Genomic DNA, 14742 nt, shown 5'->3' on the forward strand with positions numbered 1-14742 from the left:
TCACCAGGCAGGTTCCACTTCTCATCTTTATACACTTCCAGCACTACTGGCCCAAATTGCCACCTCTGTATACTGGAAGACTTCGGCCAGTCATTTACTGAAGGCCTTGATCAAGACCGAAGGCCTCAACAGGTAAGTGATTGGGCCAAAATGGAAGGAGAGGAGGCCCTCTCCCCCCATCAGGAGATTGTGGAGCCTTCCTGCCACTATCCCATGAACTACTGCCAGGCTTCTCGTGGTGGTCATAGGAACGGCAGTAAAAGGGAAGGACAGGAGGGAACCCTGGGCCTCGCTTCACTGCTGGCATTTGCATGTGGCAGGTTGGGAAACAGGTGACTGGGATGGTCCTGGGGGGCTGGAATTTAAGGTTGGAGCATTCTATTTTCCCTGCTGTTTCCACGGCTATCCTGCCCAATTTGGGACTGCTCACCTGTCACTCCTGGCCTCTGGCTCCCAGTCCCCAGCACCTCAAATTTTAAATTCTCATCTTGTATTTAAATCCCTCCATGGCCTCGTTCATCCCTATCTCTGTAACTTCCTGCAGCCTTACAATTGCTTCCTTAGACCCTCCACTTATCTGACTACGGCCTCTTGTGCATTCCCTATCCCTTCATCCCACCACTGATAAGCCATGCTTTTAGCCATCTAGCTCCACTGCAACTTCCTTACTCCAACCTTAATATACCCTCCCTCACCCCACTAAGACTACCACAATCACGCAATCAATGTGCCATATGCAAATGCCAGCAGTGAGGTGAGTCCAAATGTCCTGGACCATTTCCCTCTTGCCACCCTTCTCACTGCCATCCCCAGGACCACCTCTGGTGCTTCCTCCCTAAACAGCTGCACATCTTCATCTCCCTCTCCTTCTTTAAGAACCACCTTCAACTCACCTCTTCGACCAGGATTTTCCTTCTATTAGGCACCTGCTGACCTTCTCACCTGAATTCCCAAAATGTAAAAACCAGTGCAGGAAGCTTAGCTCCAAGAGCACTAATTCATAAAATCTACCCTATAAAGCCTGCTAATGAGCAGCCACATGGCTGAGTTCACTCCAGGTTTAGGAAACTGAGAGGCTATGTAGCTGTTTTGAGCCTGTTTCTTGCAGTACACATGGCTCTTCAAACTAAAGAACAACCTCCCTGCATCATCAATTCCATGGATTAATCTTATCAATCTTATCAGAATTCTGCATTGACCTAAAAAAAATTTGATGACCTTGAAAGAAAACATTTCAAATGGATGGAATGATGTTTAAAAAGAGCAGGCAGGCACAGGTATTATGAATAGTTTGGTCCTGTCATTTTTTATGGCAATGTATATAAGTGTCTGTTACCTAATCAGTGTCTAATGTCTTATTCTACAGATACAGGTTATAGGCTTAATAGAGATTGACAGCTGTTGTTATGAACACAGGAAGGGAATTGCTGAATACAATCATTCATTATATTCTAGACTTAGCAGGCAGGCAAATGCATCATCATGTATCATCTTTGTCAGGACGTACCTGTTAGCTGAATGAATTTATGCAATTTTTCATAGCTCTGGCATTATGAAGTCCACCTTAAATTTGAATGGGTTTAGTGTGGAAGGAGTATTAAGAACAAATGTATTTAATATTGCTTGATGGTGCAGTTTATTGCTAAAGCAAGGTACAAGTAGGGGAATGGAGGCACCTTGCATACCCTGGTACTAAGAAAAATTCCATCAGAGGAGTGATAGATTGTACCGTTCCAACAGAAACAGCATTTGTGCTGCTGCATCAAATGAAAAATTGAAAGCTTTAAATATCTGGCTGTTCAACTACTGTTTTGTAATGGTCATCCTTATCTCACATTGGAAAAAAAGCTGTAAAATGCAGTTATCAGGAAGCATTAGATATATCAGTGATGAGGGCTAAAAACCACTTTAATATAATTGCTAAGTAGCCTGTAGTTTTGCAGTAAACTTTATTTCATTTTTTTCATCTATATAAATGCCACATGCTTCACGTACTAAAATGTTTAACAACATCAGTTGACTCTTAATGATTTCCTGCTTTGGGAAAAAGGCCAAGTAATTTTGTTACTCTTTTGTTCATGTATGATTGCATCAGTACGATTTATTATTTAGGGAGGAAAAGTGAAAAATATGAGTTGCGATGGATTTTTTTGGGTAAAGAAAGTTTTTGGGACCAACTGTGAAGGAAACCAGACAAGATGGCATTGACCTCATGTCCATCAACAAAGGTGAGTGGAATGTAATTTTTGACTACGGTAACATTTTCCTCATTCACTTCACCACCTACCAAATGAGAAATATTCCTTCCTTCCCCACAGTTTATGTTGTGACACAAAAAAAATCATACTTCATCACAGGACCAGTACAGTGGATCAATACTGAGGCTTACTTTTCAGTCCCAGACCAGAATGTGGAAAAGCAAGCGGCTGGCCCATCCGGGAGCCGAAGCAGGGAGGCTGGGCCGATTTTAACAGGTGGGCCTCATTAACATGCCGCTTACCAACTTTCCAACCAAAACGTCCAGGAAGCTGGCGGGAAGCGGCTGCTCGGCCATTAAAATTGAGCGCCAAAAACCCCTGCCGGGGACATGGGGAATGGTTCCTGTCACAAGGTAAGTGCTCCGGGAGGGGAGTCCCATTCAGGGCTGGGGGTGAAGCCCCGGGCAGAAGAGGCCCATCGTTTCCTGTGCTCCTCCTGGCCCACAAGGGGGGTCATTTCAAGCTAACCCACTGAGTGGGAAACGGGCGTGTTCGGATCGGACACCCATTTTACACCTGCCTGATTTTACAGTCCAGTAAAGTCATCCAATTCAAACTTGCCCTGTTCTCACTGGGTTAGGTTAAAACCGGGGCTAAGGATAATGACTTTTTTTTAAACTTACCTTGCTGGGCTTCTTCTAATCCTGGCCGACTGGTTTTGCTACCACTGTTCAAGTAAAATAGCAGATTGGGCTCCCATTACATCAGCGGAGCCTGATCTGCATATTTAAATATGCTGGCATGGGGCGGGTGTCCTTGATGCCTGTGATTTAAAATTGCAGTCAGTCAGATCGGGGTGGGAAAGGAATGGATAAATCCCCCGCTTCATTTTAACTGCCTCCCCCCGACCTGATTTTTGCCAGGCGGGAGGAGTTAAAATCGACCCCTAAAGTATAGTATTGAGTACGAACACCAATTAATTGGTAAAGATACCCTGATAAAGTGATTGGAGCTGGATACATCCCTGCAATCTTACCCAAAGCAGGGAAGATAGCAGTGAAGAATGAGGTAAAATCAGGTTTCACTGTCCTATTTCAATTTCTGTCCAGCCCATCTCTGTCAAGGCTGCTCCTTCCCCACTCGCCGCATGCAAATGTCGGCAGGGGGCTGGGATCCAGGGCCCCGGCTGATTTATTTCTCATGCATCCCTGCTATTGCTGCTTCCCAGGACTCCCATGTGCCAGGTGGCGGTAGGCCCAAGGTGGCAGTGATAGTGGCCCCAATGTCGGGGCATGGAGTGAGAGGGTCTAATAGAGGCATCCTCTCCCTCTGCATCAGCCGCCTCTCACTTACCTATGTAGGCTTTGGTCTTTGCTGAACCTACAAGGCTGTGGTTCTCTTGATCTTGGAACTCCTCTGCCCCTTTAAATGCCCAGACGTCCCTTCCGATGCTGCAGCAGCAGTCCCACTGCGGCACCACTGGGACTTTGCAGCTGGGCACTGATTGGGTCCATCCTGGCATTGGGAATACTTCCGGGAACCTGCCGTGCATTTTCAATGACTCCCGGCCCAGGTAAATAGGTTGGTTTGGGGTGGAGTTGGGAGAGGTGGGCAGAAGTCCTACCCCACCGCTGGTCCACCCTAAGGAGGAGAATCGAGTTCCTAGAATGTTCCTTCAATAGAAATTAATGATGCTCTCCTCCTGTTTGCTCCTTTTCTACTGTTTCTCATTAATGTTTCCGCTCTTATCTAATAGTTTGTTACAATAACTGATGCTTCAGTCACTCCTGTCTTATTACCAGTCCAATGATGATCACTCAGCTTGATGCAAATCTTTCTAATTCTCATCCTGATGTCCAACAGTAGTCATGTGTAAGTGATTGCTTTTCTCATCACACTTTCCAATTAATGGACTTTCTCCACTCCTTAAGGTTCTTTTTTTGCTAAAACTCACTTGTTGACTAATCTTTTCCCATGGGAGCTGAAATTAGGCACAAAGATAGCACAAAGACATTTTGTGTGGCATATTCAGGTGCACGGAATGGACCTTCTCAGGTTTTCCAAGGTCTCCTCATTTGTTTGTGGCCAATTGCTTCATGGATTGGAAGCACAGAGGTCGGGAGGCAAGATTTCCTGTGCAAAGCAATAAAACAGTTGGTGCTCCCCTCACTCGCTCTAACCTCCCTCCCTCTGAACTTGCAGCACTCCATTCTCTCAGGTCCAACCCTGACACTATCATTAAACCTGCTGACAAGGACGGCACTGTTGTTGTGTGGCGAACAGACCTCTACCTTGCGGAGGCTGAACGCCAACTCTCCGACACCTCCTCCTACCTCCCCCTGGACCTCACCGCCGAAATCAAGCCATAGTTTCCCAGACCATCACTAACCTCATCTTCTCTGGAGATCTTCCCCCACCGGCCTCCAACCTCATAGTCCCCCAACCCCGCACTGCCCGCTTCTACCTCCTTCCCAAGATCCACAAACAGGACTGCCCCGGGAGACCCATTGTTTCAGCCTGTTATTGCCCCACGGAACTTATTTCCTTCAATCTCGACTCTATTTTTTCTCCCCTTGTCCAGTCTCTTTCAACTTACATCCATGACTCTACCGACGCTCTCCGTCACTTAAACAGTTTCCAGTTCCCCGGCCCCAACAGTCTCCTTTTAACCATGGACGTCCAGTCCCTCTACACCTCCATCCCCACCAGGATGGCCTGCGGGCCCACTGCTTCTTCCTCGAACAGACACTCAACCAGTCCCCATCCACCACCACCCTCCTCCGCCTGACTGAACTTGTTCCTACGTTGAACAGCTTCTCCTTTGACTCCACTCACTTCCTCCAAATAAAAGGTATCGCTATGGGAACCCATATGGGTCCCAGCTATGCCTGCCTTTTTGTGGGATACGTGGAACATTCCTTGTTCCAGTCCTACTCAGGTCCCCTCCCTCACCTCTTTTTCCGTCCGGTACACTGATGACTGTATCAGTGCCGTTTCCTGCTCTGGCCCCGAACTGCAAAATTTCATCAACTTTGCTTCCAATTTCCACCCTTCCCTCACCTTCACATGGTATATCTCCAATTCTTCCCTTCCCTTCCTCGACTTCTCTATCTCCATTTCTGGGGATAGGCTGTCAACCAATATCTATTATAAGCCCACTGACTCCCACAGCTACCTTGATTACACGTCCTCCCACCTCGCTTCCTGTAAGGACTCTATTCCCTTCTCTCAGCATCTCTGTCTCCGTCGCATCTGTTCTGACGCTGCCACTTTCCACACCAGTGCTTCCGATATGTCTTCCTTTTTCCTTAACCGAGGATTCCCCTCCACTGTAGTTGACGGGGCCCTCGACCGTGTCCATCCTATTTGCCGTACTTCTGCCCTCACCCCTTCCCTTCCCTCCCAGAAGCATAATAGGGTCCCCCTTGTCTTCACCTTCCACCCCACCAGCCTCCACATTCAAAATATCATCCGCCATTTCCGCCACCTCCAGCATGATCCCACCACCAAACACACCTTCCCCTCCCCTCCCCTTTCAGCATTCCGAAGGGACCGCTCCCTCCGCGGCACCCTAGTCCACTCTTCCATTACCCCCAACATCCACTCTCCTCCCCACGGCACCTTCCCCTGTGAACGCCAGATATGCAACACCTGCCCTTTCACCTCCTCTCTTCCCACTGTCCAGGGCCCCAAACACTCCTTCCATGCGATACAGCAATTTACTTGTACTTTTTTCAATTTAGTATACTGTATTCGCTGCTCACAATGCAGTCTCCCCTACATTTGGGAGACCAGACGCAGATTGGGTGATCACTTTGCTGAACACCTGCGTTCAGTCCGAAAGCATGACTCAGAGCTTCCGGTCACTTGCCATTTTAATTCCCCGTCCCGTTCCCACTCTGACCTCTCTGTCCTTGGCCTCTTACACTGTTCCAATGAAGCTCAACGTAAGCTCGAGGAACAGCACCTCATGTGTCGTTTAGGCATTTTACAACCTTCCGGACTCAGAGTTGATTTCAATAACTTCAGCTTATAATCATTGCTCCCATTTTTTAAAAAATTAATTTATTTTTAATTTATTGGATTGCATCTGCTGGTTATGGTTCTGCTGTTGCCATTTACAGCTCCTCATAACCGATCTTTTGTTTCTTTACCTGCCCCATTACCACCATCCCTACCTTGCACCATCATCCCTTTTGTCATTTAATCACTTTTGCCCTCCACCCTATCACAGACCTTCCCTTTTGTTCATTCCCCCCCTCCCTCCCCCGGCCTTCCCCTTGCTCTGTACTTGCTCAAAAACTTTAACTCTTTAACATCTTCCAGTTCCGACGACAGGCCTACAACCTGAAACGTTAACTCTGTTTCTTTCTCCACAGATGCTGCCTGACTTGCTGAGCTTCTCCAACAAATATTTTGTTTCAGTCTTTACGGTAGAGGACACTAAGAATATCCCAGCACTGGACAAACAGGGGGCTCTACGGGGGGAGGAGCTAAATACGATTAAAATCACTAAGGAATTGGTACTCAGTAAATTAATGGGACTCAAGGCGGATAAATCCCCTGGACCTGTTGGCTTACATCCGAGGGTCTTGAGGGAAGTGGCAGTAGGGATTGTGGATGCTTTGGTAATAATTTTCCAAAATTCTCTGGACTCGGCAAAGGTCCCGGCAGATTGGAAAACTGCTAATGTAACACCCTTATTTAAAAAGGGTAGTAGGCAGAAGGCTGGAAATTATAGACCAGTTAGCCTAACATCTGTGGTGGGTAAAATTTTGGAATCTATTATCAAGGAGACAGTAGCAGAACATTTGGATAAACATAATTTAATAGAACAAAGTCAGCATGGCTTTACGAAGGGGAAATCATGTCTGACAAATTTGCTCGAGTTCTTTGAGGACATAACGTACAGGGTGGATAAAGGGGAACCAGTGAACGTAGTGTATTTAGACTTCCAGAAGGCATTCGACAAGGTGCCACATAAAAGATTATTGCTCAAGATAAAGAATCACTGGATTGGGGGTAATATTCTGGCATGGGTGGAGGATTGGTTATCTAACAGGAAGCAGAGAGTTGGGATAAATGGTTCATTCTCGGACTGGCAACCAGTAGCCAGTGGTGTTCCGCAGGGGTCGGTGCTGGGTCCCCAACTCTTTACAATCTATATTAACGATTTGGAGGAGGGGACCGAGTGTAACGTATCAAAGTTTGCAGATGATACAAAGATGGGAGGGAAAGTGGAGAGTGAGGAGGACTTAAAAAACCTACAGGGGGATATAGACAGGCTGGGTGAGTGGGTGGAGATTTGGCAGATGCAATACAATATTGGAAAATGTGAGGTTATGCACTTTGGCAGGAAAAGTCAGAGAGCAATTTATTTTCTTAAAGGCGAGAAACTGTAAAGTACTGCAGTACAAAGGGATCTGGGGGTCCTAGTGCAAGAAGATCAAAAAGTTAGTATGCAGGTGCAGCAGGTGATCAAGAAGGCCAACGAAATGTTGGCTTTTATTGCTAGGGGGATAGAATATAAAAACAGGGAGGTATTGCTGCAGTTATATAAGGTATTGGTGAGACCGCACCTGGAATACTACATACAGTTTTGGTCTCCATACTTAAGAAAAGACATACTTGCTCTCGAGGCAGTACAAAGAAGGTTCACTCGGTTAATCCCGGGGATGAGGGGGCGGACATATGAGGAGAGGTTGAGTAGATTGGGACTCTACTCATTGGAGTTCAGAAGAATGAGAGGCGATCTTATTGAAACATATAAGATTGTGAAGGGGCTTGATCGGGTGGATGCAGTAAGGATGTTCCCAAGGATGGGTGAAACTAGAACTAGGGGGCATAATCTTAGAATAAGGGGCTGCTCTTTCAAAACTGAGATGAGGAGAAACTTCTTCACTAAGAGGGTAGTAGGTCTGTGGAATTTGCTGCCCCAGGAAGCTGTGGAAGCTACATCATTAAATAAATTTAAAACAGAAATAGACAGTTTCCTAGAAGTAAAGGGAATTAGGGGTTACGGGGAGCGGGCAGGAAATTGGACATGAATTTAGATTTGAGATTAGGATCAGATCAGCCATGATCTTATTGAATGGTGGAGCAGGCTCGAGGGGCCGATTGGCCTACTCCTGCTCCTATTTCTTATGTTCTTATGTTCTTATATCTGCAGCGAAGTTTTCACCTGCCCATGTCCCAATGCACTTTCAGTGTAACCTTTCATCTTCATTTGTCATAAGGCCTATACTCAAGTTTATTTTTGAGCTGCTAGATGTCTGGGTCTGTGTCAGATTGTTTGAAGTGTGTTGCTAGTTTTCTGAGTTGGCATTTTTGCATGATGACATTTCCGTTTCCCACACTAAGTACCTAGGTGGCTTCTCATTGTGAGGTTGACAACTCACTACCAATTTACCGCCCAATTATGAGGAATTTTTTACTGTGAACTCTTTGTCTACCAGGAACTGGATTGAGACTGGCCATATCCATTTCCCCGAGGACCCTTACAGCCTGCAGAAATAGTAAACCATTGCCCATGAGTTTGAGCTGACTTCATACTCAGGTGTCAGTGTTGAAAAGATTGTATCTGTACACAGTGTGCACCCCCACCCTCTCACTTCTTAACCATTTCTAAACTAGATATTTCTTCCACAAACCCAACAGTCCCATGAAATTCAAATGTGCATAATGCACTAAATTTAATTTATGCAAATGCATAGGGTGGCATGAAGCAGATAAACCAATAAAATAACTAAAACAGTGTATCGTGGCTATGGGGAAAGAAGTGGGGGAGTGGGACTAATTGGATAGCTCTTTCAAAGAGCCGGAACAGGCACGATGAGCCAATTGACCTCCTTCTGTGCTGTATGTTTCTATGGGAGGCTTACCACTTTTTATAGGTCCATATATATAGTTAAATAACACAATCTGACCTCAGACGTCCTTACCTTGTCATTCAAATTACAGTTTCAGTATAATCATATAAATCTGAATTCTCAGCACCCTCTTAATCTCCTTACAGAAAAGGTTTGAGAAGGTATGTGATGGCGAAAACCTGAGGAACATAGCCTGTTGGAAAGAGGCACTTGGCTGTAAACATCATTTTAGTCATTTTTCACAAGTTGATTCCTGGATTATGCGTTCTATGAGGCAAGTGATAAGCACAATGTATGTGTTGTTGCTGAACTGTGAGTGTCGACTCTGGGTAGACACATGATCACCACTGCTCTGTATTGCTGACTGTGAATGAACAGCTTCTTATTCATTATGAATATATATTCTTGAAAAGAAGTTGATATTAAATACATACTGGGACTGGAAATTTTCTGAAGTACAAAAATGCAAATTTGACTTGATTTTAGACCAGGCAGAGGTCACAGTCAGGCATTCCCATTATAGTTAAGATAAATTGCTTTTGCATGGTCAGGAAGAGGTGGTATTTCCATTAGTAATTATAAGTATAATTATATGCAGATGAATGTAAATTTCAATATAATCCCTTAATTGCTTTATTAAAAATCAATTCCAGATTGTCAAAATGAATGTAATCATTCAGTGCGTCAATGTAACACGACGCAAGATAAAAAATTATTTCATCAGATTCCCAAAGCACAGTAAAATGTGAAACTTATATATGTTGTCAGATTAGGTTTTCCTCAAAACAGTGCATTTCTTTTCATTATATTCTTGCACTCCCAAGATAGTTATCAAAAAAAAAGAAAGGTTAATCATCTTCATACTTTTTTCATTTGTGCAGATTGGGTGGAATGCTTAGAAATGGTAAGGAAGACGCTTTGTAATTGAGCCCATCAGATAATGTGATTTAGGCAGTATTGAAGTTATAGGTGTGTATTTAGAACTTGGGGGCAGAAATTTGGAGTGCTCATTTTTGGATCCCTGTGCCTGAATGGTGAGGTCCGAGGTACCCCTGTTATTGGGCCTTGGACCTCATTAACGACAAGCCGGTGTGACCGGAACAGCCAGCTGGTGAAGATTGGGCCGCTGCTAGCATTGCAGTAGCCCTCAGGTGAGGGCCGGGGTGTTGGTGATCAAAGGCCGGGAGGGGGATCGAAAGCCAGGGAGGGGGTTGCAGAATGGAGAAGCATTCCTGCTCCTCTCGGTTCTACATTCAGGTCAGTACATTTCAAAAACTTACCTTTTTGGTAGCAGGTGGTCCCAGGTTTTACTGAATTCAGCCAGCACTGACCAAACTTTCAGTCGGGGCCTCAAACAGGCATTAGGCCCCTTATTTGCATATGCCTAATGGGATGTTTCAGGTGTGGGCACTGTACAACATTTTTTATCCCTTTCCCGATATGGCAGGTGGCACATTTCCGGCTGGAAATGTGCCCGCGATTCCTGCCCGCCATATTGGGGGTTTAGTAGGCTGGTTAGCACCCAGAAAACGGGCGCCGCGTGGCCAAATTTTTAGGCCTTGAAGTTTTAGGAATAGGAAAAAGCCATTACACCTAACAAGTCATTGGGGTGACCATGGAGATTAGTACATATGATGAAGTCAAGTGCTAAAAGAGGGCCAAGTGGACCAAAACCCAGATGAAAGCATACCTTCAGTATTATTATTGTCATAAGATTATGGATGTGAGTGTTTATTATTTTTCATTGCTAGCTCTGATCATCCTGATGTCAGAATGGAAGCTCTCATATAGAAGAATAAGAGCTCTGAGGTGAATGCAATTCCGAAAAAAAATTGTTACAGTTCTCAATCAACTCTCATTTTAGCCCCCTGTTTAATCTAGAACAGATATAAGCTTGAGCAGGATCAACGTATGTAAAGATTTGGACAAACCAATACAGTATTGTTCCAGTTATCCAAACTCATGACCTAAACTGCTGCATCTTTGAATTTCTGAATTATTTTAGTATCCTTTTCCACCCGTCTTCACCATTTTGGCTTTTTGGAATCTACACTATTTGGAACTGTCAAATTCTTGAACAAATCTTCGCCTCAGTTTAAATTTCCACTGGTAGCAGAGATGAACTCTGATCTGAATTTCAGACCCAAAGTATCTTCAGTTAAAAGATAAATTAGGATCCACTGGGGGTTGAGTTTTACTTCAGACTAAAAATGCTTTCCGTGTCTTCTCATTGCTACCCACATGTTGCAGAGAAATTTTGTCCCACCGTGGCTATGACTGACCATTTAATCTGTTCCAGCGAGATGGGTGAATAAAGGCCATAGTAGTAGGTGGCTTGTTTATTTTCTTAAATCTACATCAGTCTAGTATGGTGGAATATGCGTATGGAGAGATCCCTGATGGACTATTGGTAGGTTATGGATGTAGGTAGTGGTAAGGTATGCATCTGTTTTCTCTGGCCCCACAAGGAAAATTAGAAAAAAAATGAATAAACTTACCCGTTTGGGCCTCTTCTGGCTCCCAACTCTTCAGGGGGTACAGTGCAGATTCACCGGTGCTTAAAAGGTTAAATTATGAGGACAGATTGCTTTAAATTGGCTTGTATTCCCTAGAGTTTAGAAGGTTGAAGGGTGATCTAATTGAAGTGTTTAAAATGATAAATGGATTCAAATGGATCAAATAATAAAGAGATTCGACAGGGTAGATTGAGAGATACAAGGAGCCAGGATCTCTGAGCTTTCTGGCATTTTTGTACGAGCTGGAAGAGAGAGGGAGGTCAGCGGGTAAATCTCCCAGGCAGTTTTAACTGATATGAGCGGCTGAGCTTTGAATAAGTTGAAACGCTTTAAAAAGGAAGACAGCTGTGTCGGAAAGTAGTTCTGCTTGGCTTTAAATTTCCTTCATTTCCAAGACTTCCTTTGAGAATCCTGAAAACATCAATTTTCAGCATCAGTGAATAGACTGGGCATATCAGTGTGACATAAGGCAGGCGATCCCTTTGGAGCATGTCCACTCTATAGCACAGGGATCTCTGTTCATTGGCAGCCAATCTGGCTGATTTTAATGTTTCTTTCCAAGTCTTCAAAATATTCCCACTGATCTCAAATCTTTCTCACTGTGCACCTGCAAAAGGACATTTGCAGCACTCCACGGGGAAAACGAAAAATAATGATAAGTAAAAGCTACACGTAGAAAACATTATCTGAGACCATGGAGAAACTCTGTGGGCAAGCACTGATCAATGATAGTGTTAATGATTTGAGAGATACTCTCCACATTCAGGCACATTATTGGGCCAAAAATCGATAGAGCTACACCCTGAATCAAACCCGTTCTCAACTTGAGAGTGCTCGATAATGAGAAAGTTGACAACTGTTCTATTCTTCTAGCAAAATATATTAGAACAAAAAGTATTAAATAAATGTGACCTTTTTTGTTGGAACAGTGATATTGTACATTGGGATTACACTGTGGCAGCATTGAGTGAAAGGAAATCTTTTTGATCCCTATTCCCTTGACTTCCCAATCTCAGCTGCACGGCGCAGAAAGGCAGTGGACAGAGACCAGAGTAGCTCCAACCAACCCTATTACATGTCTCCTGGCAGCCAGCCAAGAGCGGCACTGGTGGAAGCCCAGGAATAGCTGCACCCCTGCCCTCTTAGATGCAAAAGGGAACAGCTTGTGAGGGAAGAAAATGGTGGAAAAAGAAGATGCACATCTCGTAGGAAATTACAAACCTTGAGAGAAATGACAGAAAATCAAATGCTTTGATACCTAGGTTTGAAAATCCAGTCAGATGGTAAGAAAAACCATGCTTAAAATGAAAGGTCAGATCAGCAATTGATTCCTTGTGTAATAATAAATACAATGCAGTGCAATTAAAAGGTTGATCATTCCACAACTTCCGGTAAGTTACTATTGTTAAGCATTTTCATTAAAATGTTGAATAGCCTGAGTTTTGAATTAAGAAAATGTATCTGAGGTCATAGCAAATAATGTTGAAATTAATGTGAGAATTTAAAATGTAGGTTTACACCATTAAACATTATGGGAAAAAAAATATTAACAAACAATTCCATTTAAAACATCACAAGGACTATGTGAGTGCCTCCATGTCCCCGGCCTTGCTTATTTAACTAGGTACAAATGCATTCCTGCAGAATCTGGTTTTGATGAAAGCCAATTTATTTGCTCATTAACTGACATTTGAAACCATTTAGGCAATTGTGATATGGAATTAAAGTCTCCACTGAAATGTTATTACTGATTTGGCATGACTTGTCTGTCTTCTGAGGCCTTTTAAGATGATGTTGTATCAAAGTACCCTGGCGAGTTACTGTATCTGCGCCCTTTTATTGAACATTCATTTTTCTGCTAATGCTGGCACATTTTCTACATTCTCACACAACATGAAAGCAGACTTATACATGAATCATTTTGTTTTAAGGAAACCCAAAACCTCATTGCTTGAAAGTTTTCACGACAAGAGCCAATACATCTGACTGTTGAAAAATATTTTGAAAATAAAATCCATTAACCTGCTATAATTAGAATTAAATGCAATCTTATACACTAAAGGAGTCAATTAGGCTTAATTTATAACTGCATCAGTATATCCATCCATCATTATCCAGTCATTCCAGTTGCTTTAACTAACGCCTAGTATTATTTGACCCTGGAGAAATCGCAAACTAAAGCCCTAAGCAACAGTTATCAGAGGCAGAGTCTCTCTCCGACCTCCTGTACTTCATTTATGCTTCACTGAAACCATTGCCTATAATGGTTATCAATCTTATATTATGTAAGTAGGTTTGGCAGCCTTTGCTGATTTAATTTTTCAAATTGAGCAGTGATTGTGCAGGACTTTCTTTTCTTCTGAGTGTATGGCATGTTGTTTTATAGTGTTTGGATGGCATTTAGCGTGTCTTTTTCCAATGTTAGTCATTGGAAAACATCCTTGCTTTTAATTAGGATGATTAACATTAAACTTATCAGGAAAATAATGCCAATGAAGAAATACAAACATTGAGAAGGAAACTTGTAATTAATTTGGTGATGAAGAAAGATTGTGCAAAATCGCAAATCAGGTTTGGATGAAGAAAGCCTTTCAGCTAATTTGGCTACACCTTCCTAGGATATCAATCCCAGCATGTCCCCATTACAGTATCTAGCTGTTTCTTAAATGAGTCCAATGTTCTGGGCTTATTTCATCAGCCAGGTTATCAAACATTACCAGATGATACTGAAGCACATATTTGAAAATCATGGATGTGTGTTTATTGAAATCAATGGGCAGAAAATCACGGGCAGTGCACAATGTTCCAGTATGCCCTGCCCTAAGATATTTTTCCTCAGGTGCATGCCACAGACCATTTCCATAAACAAGCCCCACTACCATGAGTCGGACTGTGCCTTTACCTGCTCATTATCTATGTAAATGTAATGAGCATAGGGGTTGAAGAGAGACCCCTGAGATTCTGGCTTATTGGATACACCACACACCTTAACATAGTTTCCTTATCTTCAGCAGCAGCAAAAATAAATACTTTACCAGATGATAGCTTAGGTTATAAAGTATTAATCATATTTGTTAAAAAATAAACAGATAAATGAGTAGTATTAAATCCAAACAGGGCTACTTTGAACTGGCCCCAGTCCTTGATGCACCAGTCATC

Source organism: Heptranchias perlo, chromosome 1, assembly GCF_035084215.1.
Source record: "Heptranchias perlo isolate sHepPer1 chromosome 1, sHepPer1.hap1, whole genome shotgun sequence".
In the NCBI taxonomy this organism is placed as follows: Eukaryota; Metazoa; Chordata; class Chondrichthyes; order Hexanchiformes; family Hexanchidae; genus Heptranchias; species Heptranchias perlo.